Source organism: Onychostruthus taczanowskii, unplaced genomic scaffold (genome assembly GCF_017590055.1).
Source record: "Onychostruthus taczanowskii isolate IOZ18803 unplaced genomic scaffold, ASM1759005v1 scaffold101, whole genome shotgun sequence".
In the NCBI taxonomy this organism is placed as follows: Eukaryota; Metazoa; Chordata; class Aves; order Passeriformes; family Passeridae; genus Onychostruthus; species Onychostruthus taczanowskii.
Genome location: NW_024496638.1, coordinates 2440151 through 2456002, shown reverse-complemented (window position 1 = coordinate 2456002; position 15852 = coordinate 2440151). Strand labels below are relative to the sequence as shown.

General features: G+C 44.3%; 1 protein-coding gene across 2 annotated transcripts in view; it reads left to right on the top strand.

Moving 5' to 3' along the window:
- BDNF (brain derived neurotrophic factor) overlaps positions 1 to 15852 on the top strand; it is a 37246-nt gene that overhangs the window by 18024 nt on the left and 3370 nt on the right. The window contains exon 1 of one of the 2 annotated variants that reach the window (XM_041411787.1): positions 10618 to 10641. The exons of the other annotated variant lie outside the window; for it this stretch is intronic. The gene's annotated coding sequence lies outside the window, so the exon portion shown is untranslated. Of the gene's footprint in view, positions 1 to 10617; positions 10642 to 15852 lie in introns of those variants that run through there. 2 annotated transcript variants of the gene reach the window in all.

Sequence of the window (15852 nt, the reverse complement as noted above, 5' to 3'; positions counted from 1 at the left end):
ACTCGGAGCGGGGCAGCGCGGTGCCTACGGCCGCCGCAGCCGCCGGCCGGGGGCGAAGCCGCTCGGCGAGGAGAAGGCGGCGGGGCTGGGCCGGGAGGCTCCGGCGGAGCGGCGGAGTGTGGGATCCGGCCGCGCTGCCCTCCCGCCCCTCATAAAGCTTTGATGAGACACTTGAGACGCCGCCTGTGTTGTCGAGGCGGCGGGAGGCGGTCGGTGGGACTGGGCGCCCGGGAGAGGATGTGACTTCCCGGAGGGGACCCGGACAGGCTTTGTGTGGACGACAAGGTACGCGGCGCCCCGCCGGGAAACTTAAGGGGCCGGGGGCAGGGGGTGCGGGCGGCTGCGGAGCCGGGCGGGCGCCGGCCGGCGAGAGGCGTCGGCAGCGGCGGAGCCCGGGCGCGGGGCGGGCGGCGCGGAGCAGCCGGGGTGCGGGGAGGGCCGGGCGCCGTCAGGGAGGGGCGCGATGCACTTGTTGAAGCTGGACCGTCTCTGGAATGTGAAGCATGCCCGGCACCGTCTCCGGGACCCGGTGGCACGGGCGCCTGCTCCTCTGCCGTCCCGCTGCAGCGGGCGCGGGCAGCCCGGCGGTGCCGCCGGCAGGGCAGGGCGGCGCACGGAGCGGCTCCGGCGGCGAGAGCGCCCGGAGGTGCCGGGGCTCGGGGAGGAGAGCGGCTGGCCTCGACCCACCGGCTGGGGATTCGTACCGGGGCTCAGACACGCCCGCGCCCAGGAAAAAGCCCTGGGGTTAAATGGTAAATTTGTTCGGCTGAGGTTGTGCTTTGGGGACCTTGTGCTGTCCCACGGATGTATTCTTTTTTCCCCCTCGGAGTAAAAGCATGAGGTGTTACAGCTGTGGGCCACGCTTGCTTTGCTTGGTTGTTTTTAAGAGGTGCTGTTGGTGTCTTGGTTTGTACATTCCAGTTAAGATCTGTCCTTTTCCTCTCAGTTTATTGTAGTTTGCTCTTCTGAGGTTATGCAAGATCAATAAGTCATTACTTATTTATGTTTCTAGTAACACAGTTCTAATGAATGCAAAGAATCTATTCTGGCAATACATTTTTCTTCAGCCGGTATTTCTGTAATCTTTAATTCATGGTGATAAATAGATAAAATGAATTTCCTTGGTTGTCTATAGATACGAGCAAAGGGATAATGAGCCGCCTGCTTGTGGGCAGGAGGAACGTTCAGAGCACCAAGTTTTAATCGCTTTTTGGTCACAAAAGTGAGGACTTTGCTCTGTTAACACGAGTGGCTGTCCTAAGTAAGCAGGACATCATCGTATTACCTGCTCTTTTGTGTTGGGTGGTGCGTTTGTGTAAATCGTAGGCTCTGCTTACAAAGCCGATTGCTGCCTGCAAGCCCTCGGGTGAAAGCTGCAGCCCAGTGATGGCCCAGAGGCGGTGTGGGGATGGAAGGACGTCAGCAGAGGGGATGCTCTTGGCGTCAGGCACGCTGCGGATCCTGTAGTTTGGCGGGTGAGAGGAGGTAGCAGCTGCTGGGGGATGCTGCGGCTTCCTGTGTGCAGAGTTCCAGGGCACTGCCTGTGTAAACAGAGCCGGGGAAGCGAGAAGACAGACAGTGGTGTTCTGCAGGGATGAGTGCCGTCCCTCACCTGGGTCTCAGAGCAAAGCAGCACCTCTGTTTCAACTCTAAAATATCTCTTTTCTGCCGTAGTACTACCACTAATGTTCAGCTTCACTGAACCTTGTCTGGGAAAACCCATTTGTAAGCAGCGTGCCTTCTGTTCATGCTGCAAGTGCTCTCTGCTTTCCGGAACTGCAGGGTAGATCCTGTTGTTATGTGGCTGTGAAATCGGGGTAAACCAGGTCAGAAAGATGAAGAACATTTCATCTGAATAATCCAGATATAATGGTGGAGGAAGATGGGAAAGGACTTTTATCTTGGACAGAGCAAGACTAAACTGAAAAAAGTGTAACTTCAAGCTGTTAAGCAGCGAGGCATTATGTTGTAACAGTAGTGCTCGGGAAGTACTGCAATATGCTGGAATACTACAAAATGTAGTGCACAGATGCAAAGGTTTTTAAAGGCTTGTTAACATATGAAAAAAATACAGGGGAAAATAAGGTTCTGTGCTTTTGCTTAAAAGCTTTGTATACATGATAGTGCTGAGCTGAAAGTGGCTGCACTTAAAAAGTCCTTGCAGTAGCTGAAGCATTTGTGCAACTCTTACTCTGCTGTTGCTGTAAGGAAAACACAGAAGCTGCACATTTTGCTCAGATAATAATTCTCTCAGGGAGCGCACGTATAAAAGCAGGTTAAAAGAAACTTGGAATAAGGAGACCCTTTCAGCCCTTCTACGGGTAAGCACTGCATGAAGAGGAGAAACAAGTCACTCCACTGAGTGACTTGTGCAATAAGTATGGTCCTATTAAAAAAAAACCAAAAAAAACAAAAGGTATTTCTCATACCTTCATACCTGCCTTCCTGGTTTGCATAAAAGGCTGAAAAGGTTTTCTAAGAATGTACCCCGTGCCTACACTAGAAATCTCACATGAGGCATTGTGTGAATTGTTGGAGGCTCTATTAGAGAAGGATATGTGCTTTCAATGGGTTAATTGCCAACTTGTCTTGACCTGTTTTCAAGCATATGTTGTGAGTGCTTGGTTTCTCCTAAATAGCTGAAATGCTGCTTAATTGGGAAACTCTCAATCATTTCTTAGATCAGTTCATACACTGGCATTCTTGGTAATCCTTAGTTGTAAACACCCTTTAAAATGAAGCTTTTAAGGGCACTGAAGCTAAGCTGGTTTTGTGTGTTGCTGAAGTGAACTGTTAACCAATAACCTGTTGTCTTCAGTTGCAGCAGGGAAGGGTCTGTGACAGCCCTTGCATGCCGTGGGGTCTGTGACAGCCCTTGCATGCCGTGGGGTCTGTGACAGCCCTTGCATGCCGTGGGGTCTGTGACAGCCCTTGCATGCTGTGATACCCCCTTAGGAAGCAGCACAGGTGTGCACTGAGTGTACTGCCTGGCACATGAGTTGGGATGGGGCTGGTAGGCTGTGCCCCTGTCTGTCAGCTCACAAATCTTACTTTGTTTCCTTATCCATCTATTACCAGTCTTACCTTTGGCTGCAGGCTCTTTGAGGCAGAGGTAGTCTTGCCTATCCAAGGTACCCCACAAGAACTCACCAACGCTCTTGTAATACAAACAATAAATAACAGATTTTGCTATGCAGGGCACACAGGCAATGGTACCTTAAACTTGCATGTTACCAGTTCCAGGTGCTGAGCAGTCCAGGGATGAACATTGTTTGCAGGAGTTGTCCATGTGGAACAGGGCAAACAGTCTTATGTGTGAATGTAGGTGATCTGTAGGGTCAAGCTCAGCCTTTCCTCCGTTGCAACATTCAGGACCTCACTGTCAGGCAGCTGTAGACTGGTGGAGTTCAACTGCTAACCCAATAGCAGCCGTGAACACAAAACTGTCTGGAATACTGGAAATGCCATGGGCATGACTGACCAGACAACAGTCTTACCAAAAAAAAGCCAACCTCATCTCAGGTACGATGTCTGGCCTTTATAACCAGTGAACAGAGGTTGGCTGGGATGGTACTGACCTGATGGGATTGCAATTCTTGGTAACACTGATACCAGGGATACTGGAATGTCCCCTTACAGCATCATTTCGGCACCATCAACAGATACAGCTGTCTAAAGATGAGTACCATGCACAACCAGAGGAAGGAAAAGGAAACTTCATTTAGTGATTTTTTCATGCCCTGCTGACAGCTGCCATAAGGCTGTAGCAGTTGTATACTTTCCTTGGTAAGAATATTGTATTTTTCAGAGAAGTCATTTTCTGAAACCAGTTAATTAGGACAGTTATTTCTGGCCGTGGCATTTGTAGAGAACAGAAGGCATGATTGTTCTTATATTTGTTTCTCTGAGTCCTTTGATCGACTAGAAGCTCTCAATGCTTTACGCTATAAATTACCTCAATCCTTTGGCAGTTCATTTCTTTTCTTGTGTACTTGGTTAGGAAAATGCAGAAATCCTTGTGACTCAGCTACAGACTACTATAAATTATGAAGAAATGGGGGAGGGGGTCACATTTCACGTTAGGAAAGGCAATTCTAGGAGGATGGAAGGATACTGGTTGCTAAATTTGAGATAAGCATCTTACAGTATCTCAAAATCTGAGCAGCTGCTGCCACCTAGAGATGCACGAACCACACAGGGTGCTCGGGCTGCCTCTGGCAGGGGAGCCTGCGCCTTGAGAAGGAGTTAATCCCAGTCCTTACTCCACAGTTTAGATTTAGTACATGAGTGCAGACTTTTTTTAGCCCTGTACTTGATGATTACCTGTGAATCCTGTTCTAGTGATGCAGGTAACTAAGTTTTTATACAGTCTTCCTCGTGTGCCTTAAGTAGGTAAGCAAAGAAGCATCACTTTCAGTAAAGCGTTTGCTGATTTAATTTAGACTGCACCTAAAGAAGTATTTGCAAGTCAAATTTATAAGGGTTTGGTGCAGCTGCTGCTGAGGCTCCATAGCCTTTGTAAAGCCTACACCACTAATACGCAGTGTAGAATTAGGATTTAAGGATTTGAGTTCGGTTGAAGGTTGATTTGTTCCCTATCCCAACTTTGAAGTCTACTGGTTGGGGACTGTCCTTTAGTATATATTTGCTGGAACAGGAAAAAAGTGATTTCCCCAAACGTATGAACTCAGCAGCCTTTAGATTGGTTTCACTAGATTGAGAATTTTCTCAACTTAAAACTTAAGTATCAAAGTTACGTTGATTATGTAGCTATTTATTACTATCTCAAATCAACATGGAATACACTAGTATCTGTTCCTTGTTTGTTTTTTTTTGTTTTGTTTTGTACATCAACCTGCTATAGCAGTTTTTTCCTCTACATTTGAGAGAAAAGCAGTGTTCCCTACTTAATTTGTTTCCTGATTACAGAGGGAAACAATGAGCCTTTTTTACCCCCTGAACGCCTAATCTCATGTTCAGTTATTTCTGTTTGACTCTTAGAGACCCGGTGTGTTATGGGGCTTTTATAATAACTGCTAGCTCTCAGCTATCAAATGCCTACTGGAATAAGCAAACCAACACGACTAAACCTGGAGCTGATAACATCATCTCACAGAGCCCCGAAAATGCGACCCACTAGTTAATTGCATGTACTGTATAAATTTCCAGGTGATGGATTTTAAAATTTCTTAAGATCGTTTAAGGCTGTCAGTGGGATTGGGATAAGAGCTTAAGCCAAAACTTCTGAGGGAACAGAATTTTCGTGTGGGAAACTGAGAAACTGTGATGCAGGGATATTTGCCACAAGTCAGGAGGCAACTGTGAACTGCTTATACCATATCAGGGTGCGTGAGAGTTGTAATACCAAACTAGAGTTTGAAAAACTATTCTTGGCTCACTGGAGTTCCACATCAGCCTCAACCTTTCCGGTATGTGCACTGAGTTACAAGTAGGCTTTGCATGAATGCAGGAGAAATCTGGGAAGAAATTGAACTAGGCAAAACCTTGAGCAAAATGTTGTTATATGCTCTTTATTAATTCAGCATGAAAAAGACTCAACCCAGAATCCTTTACAATATATCTTTTAAAAGTGAGTTAAACACAATCTTGTGTGCATATTGTGCCTTATCTAATGTGATCTAAACCCTGGGTTTTTTTAAAACCGCTCCTGGAGAAATGCTGTTTCATCTTGATCAAGAAAATAAAGGTTCTGATCTCTGGATTCCTTAGTCTGTTATGCCATTCATTTTTTAAGCTTGGTGCAACATCTAGTATCCATATGTTTTGTTCATCCATCTTTACACTAGCCATGGTGCACTTGTAGAGTGTTCAGTACATTATACACTGAGAAGAAAGGAAATGAAACCTAAACTTTATTGAAAGGCTGGCTTAGTAAAGCCAAGCTCTCACTGTACCACAGGAGTGTTGTAGGCACAGAGTTTGTGGTGATTGGGAGAGGGGCTGTGGGGCCTCATCCCCGATGGCTCCAGCTGTGCAGGACAGGGGAACACTGTTAAAGGTGAGGAGCCATGGAGTGCCCAGGGGTGCTGAGCAATCACACAGGGAACAGAGGGCACACAGGTGGAATGCATGCAAGATCAAGAGTATAAAAGCTTGTGCTGAGGAACAATAAAGAGCACATGCCTGAAGCCTCCTTCTGTGTTGGTTGTGGCTCCACCATTTCCGATGCAGAAGTGCGTGGATGCTGTTGGGATGAGTGACAGGACTTGTTTTGAAGTATTTCTAGGTAATTCTGCCTGCTGGCTGCCTCCATTAAGACTTGGATCATCTTGTGCTATTTACATTCCTTCTGGGTTGATTATCCAGTTTGACTGAGCCGTAAATGCTGAGAGAAATACTGTTTGATAGAATTTGTACTGAGAGAGCCAGTGTGAGGAGGAAGCAAATTCAATAACAAGTTGGAGCTGGCAAGAGTGATTTAACCAGAACCTGTGCCAGGAAACTGTGGTGAGCTATGAATGTCCTTCTGAACATCATGACCACCTTTTATCTCTATAATGGGTTGAACCAAAACTAGAAGTAAACACATCTGAAGTTCTGCATTTTTTGCTTTTCCAGATATAAACATTACCATTTATGTCAATGTCATGTTTTGTTATCAGCTTATGTGTCGTAGACTGGTGAAGGATTGTTTTTGTTTCATGGGAGGCAAAGAAGGATGGTTTTACAGCAGCAGAGTATTTACTGGTGTGGCATTGGCAAAGGGATGCCAATGAAAAGCTGCAAAGAGAAGAAGCAGGTTCTTCTTTACATCTTCCACAGACACACAGATTTTTTGACTAGCAAGAGATGTCTGGAAATGAACTTTCCCCTTAAAGGCTAATGATTGGCACATGAATTTAAAACAAGGAATGAAGCTGCCTTCTTTCAAAGACTTATTTTAGTCCTTTGTCACTCTTGATTTTATACTGATGATAAATTTCTGCTGTCCCCTGTGCAAAACTTTTTGCCATTGTAACTGCAAAAGTAGGAGCAATGCCACCAATGAACAAGGTTGTTGCAAAAGAATGAGTGAATTCCACGCACTTCCATTAAAAAAAAGGCAGAAATAATGTTTAAGAATAAGTTAGTTAGAAGTCTAAGCCTCCAAGAAGTCTGCCTTTGAGAGTGACAAACCTACAGGCAAAATCTTGAAGTCCATAAACTTCAAGCATGAAGTCATATCATCTAGTTCTTAATCAATTTTGTCCAACATGGAAGTGGTTGTGTATTTTTAACCTGCTCCGATTCCTGTAACTGTTACAAAACTTACAGACTCGTTTCTTGGAAATACTATAAATCATTTTCCCTGCCTTTAGCTAAAGGAAGGGCAGGTATGCAGTGAGACCTAGAAAACACAATAAATAACTTACATGTCTACTGAAATTAAACTTTGAAGCAAGTCTTCAGTTGCAAAGCACCACCAGAATTTTTAGTATTCAAATTGTGCTCACTAAAAAATGGCTGCAGGGGAAGTGCTGATATTCTGCATATCTTGTAATTTGTCATGGCCAGGCATACGTCAAAACACGACCCGTAGTTTTTTTAAGGACTGTATTGAGCCATTGGTATTTTAACATAAAGCTGGATCTGTGGATGTGCATTGGGAATAAAGATGGCTGGAACTCAGTCATCTTTTTTCCTTTTATTGCTGTGATGGTGCTGCTACCCATATTACAGGTAGGCATAACCTTGCTGTTCTCCATTTTATCGACATTAAGGATGACCCTTGGTACTTGCAAAGCTGCCTGCTTTGTGTTTGTAGGGCTGGTAAATACCTGCTTGTGCAGTAGTACTTCTTTATGGGAATAGGTCTTTCCCAAATTTCCTAACAAGTTTGCTGCAGGTAAAAGCAGTCTCTGGTCTGGATGAGTTAGGAACTTGTGTTGCATTTCAAATCTAACTTAGAGAATATTTATATTTTAACACTAGTTCTGTTTTCCTTGTTGCTCTTTGTTAGGTTTTTTGTGGTTGAGCCGACAAATTGGAAGCATGAGGCTAAAAGCTGAGAAATGCAAGACAAAGTAAAAAGCCATGTGGCAATAGCAGGAGTTTCTGCACCCCACCTTGGGCTCGTGACAACATGCCCTATAGTTAACCTACAGTCAGGGACTAATAATGACACAGATGGAAGTGAGCTAGCATATGTATTCCAAGTAATACCCCTAAGGTTTTAATCAGCATCTTTCTGTGTTAGGCATCTAAATTGCTGTGGAGAGATTAGCAAAATACGCCTGTGGTACACATGGTAAAGGCAGCTTTGTGTAGTGGCTGAACTGAGATGGTTTGGGCAAGAGCTCCCCTGTTCTCCTCTGGTTCGGCAGTGACTTGCTGCAGTCTGGGGTTAAATGTTTAAAATACTTGTGGGCTTTAGGCTATCCAGAGGGAAGACAGTTTCTGATGCCGTTCCTTCTCACCTAAGGATGTCGGGATTCAGTGTTTGCAAAGCACTTTGGAGGCTTTGATAGCGTGTTCTCCAAAAAGTGTTGCACAATTGGAGAGTCACGACAGCTTAAGTAGCAGATTTCTGAGCTTTGGCAACCTCTTTTCCTCTCTATAACTACTAATTATCTCTGGTGTGACATTTTTGCTTTTGATTTTGAATAGGATGGTGACTGCTACAGCTATTCTGTTATGTTGTCTGGGAGAGGGAGAATACTTAGCTGTTTCCAAGACTAATTGTGTAATTTAATGTTTCTTGCTTTAACTTTCTCTTTCCTCCCCCACCCCCAGCTATTAGAAGAGAAGCTGTCCTTCCCTGCAGCATAGTGGGATCTGCTTACATGAAGGGACAGGTATTGAAGTTTTTCTAGAGACATGTTTATTTAAAGACTGAAATCTCATATACAAACCTACCCTTTGGAGCTTAAGGGCTCTTACAGTGAGAACAGTGCTTTGCTGGCAGCAAAGCCACTTGCTTCAGTGGGGGGTTGTGCATGAAATGGGACACCCAAGTGAGGAGCATTAGGTGGTGTTGGGCTGGATTTTGCATACTTCTCTTTATAGACATGTCCAGGCTGTTTATGTGCTTGTATCAGTGAGGGAAGAGAAGAGCTAGCCTGCACACCTAGAAAGGTTTTTCCTTTCTCTTTAAACTGTCTTACCAAATATCCATGTATCCCCCATGAGTCCTGAGGAAGCTGCTTTGCTGGAACCTGTCACGTTTTGTTGTGATACAGCAATTAGCTGTAGTTTAGGCTGTGACCCCATCTGATTTTCTGACCACATAAATACTGGTCACCTTTGCAACTGATATAAATCTATGAATGAAACACTGTGGATTTATACCAGGCAGGGACTGTGTCCACTAGAATTAGGTCCGCTGGAACTTACTGCTTCAAGGAGCTTCCATAATTTTTGTGGCTATAATTCACCCATGATGCCACAATCTGTTATATCTAGTGGCAAGCATGAAAAGTCAGGAACCATGTAACTTCATTTTTAATTGGGAAAGGGAACTCCCAATGTCTGTGTAATTCTCAGAAATCACAGTGTAACACTCCTTGGTGAAAGAAATTACATCATTATACAGCTGGGAGAATGCAGGAGTTGGATAAATTAATTTTTTCCTGTAAGACTGCAGGTGCTTTTTTTTTCTGTATGTTCCACTACATGTTTGTACCTTGAGCAGTACAACTAATGAAACTTGTTTTCAAACCCTCGCATCTTTGCCAGATGTCCCCTCCTCACTCCTTCTAGAGATTCCAAACCTTTTCCCTCTGTGGAGCTTGTGAAATGAAAGGGAAAACTCAGTGTTGTAAGTCCATAAGCCTGTACACTGGTGTTTGCCCAAGGATGGAGGAGAAGAGCTTATTTGGGTCACTCTCAGGTGCTGGCTTGCTGGTTATACAACGTGACCCTGTGTATCCCTCTGCTGAATCTGCCTGAAATTGGCCCCCAGATTTTTAAAACAGATTAGGAATATAGTACCAGCCATAGCAAGTGCAAAAGTCTTGTTTCAACGTGAAACCACTTAGAAGGTGAGAAAAAAGGCTGAAAACTGTAATGCTTTGAAATCTGTAGGAAGCTGTATTGTCATTGTAAGATATCATTGGTGAAAGAGCACTTCTTGCCAAAGTGTTTTCAGTACAGTTATGTTAACATACTGACATAACTTTCCAGTAGTGTTATCTCCAGAGATAAGGCTGTTGTCACAGCAAGACAGATGCAGGGCTGGCTGCCCAGTGCAGTGGATTCCCAATAAGCAAATCCTTATATCGTTATGCAAGTCCTGGTTATTCTGTTAACACTGATTGAGGTGGCTGCAAACCTACAGATTTCTGCTTCTGCTCCCGTGTAACTTTGGACTTGAATACTCCCAGGAAGTGCTGTGGTACCTCAGAGTAAGCTTTTCTTCCTTGCCCTGTGTACAGAAATTATTTCCATGGAGATCCTGTGCTGACAGCTGGACTGAGCATGTGGCAAGAAAAATCCACACACAAGGGCAGACAGCCAAAAGATGACTGAAACTCCACTAGGAAATGCAGGAGAACTGTTAATACCTTTCAGGGCTCTCACAACAAGCAGTCCTGGTTTCTGGTTCGTGCACATCACAGTGTACAGCTGCATTTCAAGTAGTGGCTATGGCTGAAAGTGAGGTATTGTACAGCAGTGCCACACACAGTCAGGGGCTCAGCACAGGTAAGGGTCTTGTAGCAAGCAGGAATAGCCCTTGCTGTCCTCTCCTCACCCTGGTGAAAGCACTGCCTGCCCAAACCACTGCTAACTGCTCCATCTGATCATCATTAACCGTTTCTTTTCCTTGGCAAATCTTCGCTTTTGTTCCTGTTGGGTGCCTAATGTTCTATAGGTCCTAGGAAGCTGCCACTTGCAGCAGAACTGATGCATGTGTGGGATGCTTTACATGCTGTTCAGTAGTTTGTAGGCACTCTGAGATCCAAGCTCAACTGGTGCAGGAACTCCTGGGTTGTTCCAGGGTGCTGGGCACATGTCACTGTTCAAGGGATCCAGCTTGTGCTAGATTGCACAACATGATCCATTCTGTTCCTGCTTCTGGGTGCCAATTATCTTGACTTCTGTGTGAGCTTCATGTGTGTACTTGGCAGAATAGCTTAGTCCTGTGATGATTCAGTGCAGTGTTTCATACCAAAGAACCGTAGTGAAACAGAAGACAAACTACAGATGCTGCTCAAAGGTCTGAGGTTCTGCCTTAATGCTGTTTTGCACACAGGTTGAATTAGTATTTTATAAAGCTCTAGTGGCTATTGAAGAAAATTATTTCAGAGAACTGTAATTATCTGCCCCCATGGAGGGGGCATCTTGTCATGGAGTAATTACTTAAAAAATGGATTGGTTTCATGGGGGGGTGGGGGGAACTATGTTCCCTGTACTATAGGTGGACAGAGGTTGCTTTCACAGAGGTTGCTTTAATGTTACTCCTGAATGACCACAGTAATGGCATGTGGACATACCTTGATGTATACTCTAAAGACATAAATGCAGTTTTCTGAAGTCAGTTTTGAAATTGGAATTTGCTAACGCACAAGTTTTGGGCTTAGAAGTAACATCCCTACTGTATAGTATTTGTGACATAGGAGTAGAAGTGCTACATGTTTCTCTACCCATGGTACTCTGAAAAGCAGAAACTAACCTGTTGGTAGTGCTTTTATTTGTGGAGGATATTCATTGAATACCTTGGGATTTCAATGTGAAATTTTGGCAAAACATGTTGTGGTGAAGCACATGGTGTTTGGTGGAAGTGGTGGCACACAGAGGCTCCTTTGGGAGCTTCTTTGAGTACAGCTGGAATCACAGGTTCCTGTGGTTTGGGTGCCCCAAGTGTGGCACGCTGCATGAACAGCTGCAAAGGCAGTAAGTGTGTCGCTGGATCTCTCATCAGTTCCCATTAGCACAGCATTAAAAAAGTGCACATCTTTTCTAAAGATGTTGTCTCTCTGAAAATATGATACCATCTGTGATTCTGGTCTGTTTCTTCACTTGTGCCTACTGTCAGAGCTCATCCTTCCTGTTCACTGGTATGGGCAGACTGGATCTGAGATGTGTCCAAGAGAGATCCTGCTGGGAACACCTTGCAGTCCTGCACTTAGCCAATTTAAGTATAATTAAGTGTGTTTGCAATGAATCTGCTCTGCCCTCATTAAAGCAGCTGAATTCTCACTCAGCGAGTGTTTGAGGTCTGTTTGAGTGTCTAGGAAGGTATGAGCAAAGTCTGTAGGAAACTCTGATACATGGCTCTGTGAAGGATCAGGACTGTGATGTCATGGCATTATTATTTTGCCATTATTTTCTTTGGGTTCTTTCTCACCTCTGGTTGTCAGAAGCTGTGATTCCTGTATGTACTGAGGAGAGAGTCCAATAAAACCTTGGAACCCCACAAAAAAATGCCTTGTATTCCTTCAGACAGATGCATGCTTTTCCAGAGCCAATACAGACATTGCTTGAGTTTGCTCTCGGAGGCTGTACCACAGACAATATTTAGCAACATAAGATGAAAGCAAATTTCTCATGCTTGTAGTTAAAGTTAACACTACTTGTAAATTTGCTTGCTGTTTATCTTGGACTTCAAAATACTTCATAGTCTCTGCTATCTCTGGCATTAAGACTAAGTAGATTTCATTACCTCAGGGAAAACCAACAGGAGAATAAGAATAAAATAGGTTTATTTTTCCTGACAAGAAGCACCAGCTTAGAAGAATACAAATTGGTTATGGGTGTGCATGTGTATGTATTGGGGGGTGGGTGCTTTATTTGCAGTAATAAAATGCAATTATATAGTTTGCTGCATAAATAGCCTTGAGGATAAGTAGAGTGTGTCAGACATCCAGTTATGCATGTGATAAAGGTTAATACTATTTGTTCTCAGTACATTTAGTCTTTGCAAATCATGTGCTGACATGCATCCTATTTTGATATCTGTTCACACACTCTGGTAATGATGCATAAAGCAGAAACTCATGCCTGTGGCATTCAGTAGGGTTTAGTAAATTGAACTTTTGTGTAAAGAGCTTAGAAAATGGCAAGGCACAAAACGAATGTCACTTGCTGCTAATTTTATCTTCCTTCACGCACTACTTTCTGGAGATTAAAGCATGAATCTATTCACTACTGAAAGTTATTTCAACTCACATGGCACATATTGGGATGCAGGAAAGCAAGTACATGTTCACAGCTATTCCTTAGGTCCCTTTGCTGGAAATACAAGCTGCTAAGCTGCTGGATTTCTGCTTAAAATACCTAAAAATAATGAAATAAAACAATTAAGTGATGAATCTTCATTAAATACAAATACTGAAATGAGTAGTGCAGCAAGGTAATTGACTGCATATGTAAAGTAGCTGTAGCTAATTGACATGACCTTCATTTAATGAGCCTGCTTCCCATTAGTGGAGATGCCTGCCACAGTTCCGTGTCCTTGCTCTAGCTGGAATTGTTGGGCTTTATTGGGGTGAGAAGTAGGTCACATCTTCCTGAGATCCACTCCAGTGGGTGACCTCTTTTCATTGCCCCAGCTTCACTGTGCTGTGTGAAAGCAGAGGGGACATTCTGGTGGCCATGAGAATGGAGTGTTCACCAAGATGGTCTCGGGTGTGGTTTCTGATAGACACACCTGGTGTCCCGAGGGAGCAGTTCCAGGCTGGCTCTGGGGGCCTGCTGTGTGTCTGTGTTGTACAGGTTAGTGGGTGTGCAGTGCCTGGGACAACAGCTGGACCAAGATCTCTTCTCCTGGACAGGTCTGCAGTCTTTTATGACCAGAGGTGTGGCTGAACAGGAGTGCAGAAGGGTTGCAGCCTTTACTTGTTGTTTCTAGAAGGTGTGGAGTAGAGACCTGAACCTCCTACACCTGAGAAGGGAGGGAAAATGAGTGTATTGTAGGATTACAGACTGATGTTGTAACATCTGTGATTTTTTTTTTGTGTGTGTGTGTTTCTGGGTGCACATCTTACTACAAGTAGTCATGGCTACACTGCTTGTCTGGCGCTCAGATGTACTGATGCCCCAAGAACATGCAGTATCAGCCAGGTTGCTCCAGTTAAGAAAAACTCAGCATTGGTGAGCCTCCATGGGAAATAGCGGCTGAGTCTGCCAGCATGGCCTCAGGCATGGATGTACACGGAAATCCTGGGCCATCTCCATGCAGGGCCTCTCAGTGGTGGGTATGCCCAGCACAGAGAGGATCAATATCTTGCTCAGTAATAGCAGGATGGGAAAATAGAAAAATAAGTCTTCTCCCATGTTCCCAGCCCAGTTCCCCTTCCACACAGGGTGGCACACTGACTGGCTCATAATCAGAAGGATGTACACAATATGTTAATGTTTGGGGTTTACAAGACACTTAATGTAACAGTATCTTTAATCTTTATTATATAATGCAATATAAAGAAGGTTTGGTGGTTGGAGAACAGAGAGGAAAAGGACTGGAAGCTGCCATCCAAAGTCTTCCAGTGACCTTATTGGTGCTGCATTGGGATATTAGTCCTGCCTCATTAAGAAAGAGATGCCAGCAGTTTGATGCTGGCTGAATGCTGGCACCCATGAAAAAAAAACTCTTCACCCATTCTCCTCTGCTATAGTTGAGCAGAGGAAGGCCAGAAAAAACCCAAAGGGGCTCATGAGTTGAGGTAAGGATTGGAAAGAAACACTTTAAGGGAAAAATAAGCTCAAAACTTAAAAGGTATTAAAAAAAATCACTTCTGTGGCTGGCTTTATTCCCTCCTCATCCAAAAATTAGGCCAGGTAAAACCAACACACATGCATTCGTGTGTCAGTTCAACACTAGCTGAAAGGTTGTGGGACTCTACCCATGAAGTGAGATATCTTATTCTGCTACAGCATGTTGAACTAGTTGGTTTTTAGAAACTGCTAATACAAATTGCTATGGTCTCTAAAATGAAGATATTTCCCAGGTGATAAAATACTACACCCTTGTATTAAATCACTTGATATAATGTTGCTGCCAAAGATAAGGACTCTGTATAGTGCTCAAGTCGCTGCCAAGATAGAGAGAAGAATGTTTTTACATCCTGCTTCTGGAGTTCAGTTTAGTCTGGGGCTCACTTGCAGAGCAGTAGATGTTTGATCTGTGGTTTCTTGCTGGCAATACTCCTTTATCTGTGCTGCTAAAGCTTACTTTGACATGCTCCTCTACAGTTTTAACTGGGAGGAAGGGGATTGGCTTTTAAGCACTGTATCATCAGTATGTTATGTGGGTAATGCCTGTCTAAAAATTGTTGGTTTTCAGAATCTAGTTGTACACAATTTCTTGCAGCTTGCTGTGAGTGAAGCTGCACAGGCACTGTTCTGTTCTCACCCTGTGCCAGGTGAACAGCCCAGCGACAGCAGTGAAGGATGTGGCCTGGTCCAGGGGTGGTTCTCTCCTTTGTTCACCTGTCTAACTTGAAAAGCCCTGATCAGCTCCAGCTGCTGTGCTTACCTGCTGGGGACAAACTTCTCCCTGTTCTGTGCAGGTCGTGGTGCCCCTTGTGCCCACTCTCTCGTGCCCTACGTGCTCAGAGAGACTCTGTCCCACAGAGTCAGGAACTGGCCAGGACCTCTGGGCACTGCTTCCATAAAAATAACAGCAATTTGGTCAGAAGCCAGAAGATCTGCTTTCTGTTCATTGCTCTGGTGGCCACAGAGTGAGTGTTTGGGGTTCTTTTCATTTTAGGTTTTATATTAAACAATTCTCTGAAGAGAGAGTGTATAAATATTATTTTTCTGTCCCACTGGCTCTGCATTTTTATGTTAGCTGAGCCACCCATTTCAAGACAAGAAGAGTTGTTTCATGTCTCATTTGGTAAAGGAAGACTAGCAATCTTTTTCCTTCTTTTGTAAATCACCTCTGTAAATCTTCTTTTGTAAATCACCTCGCCT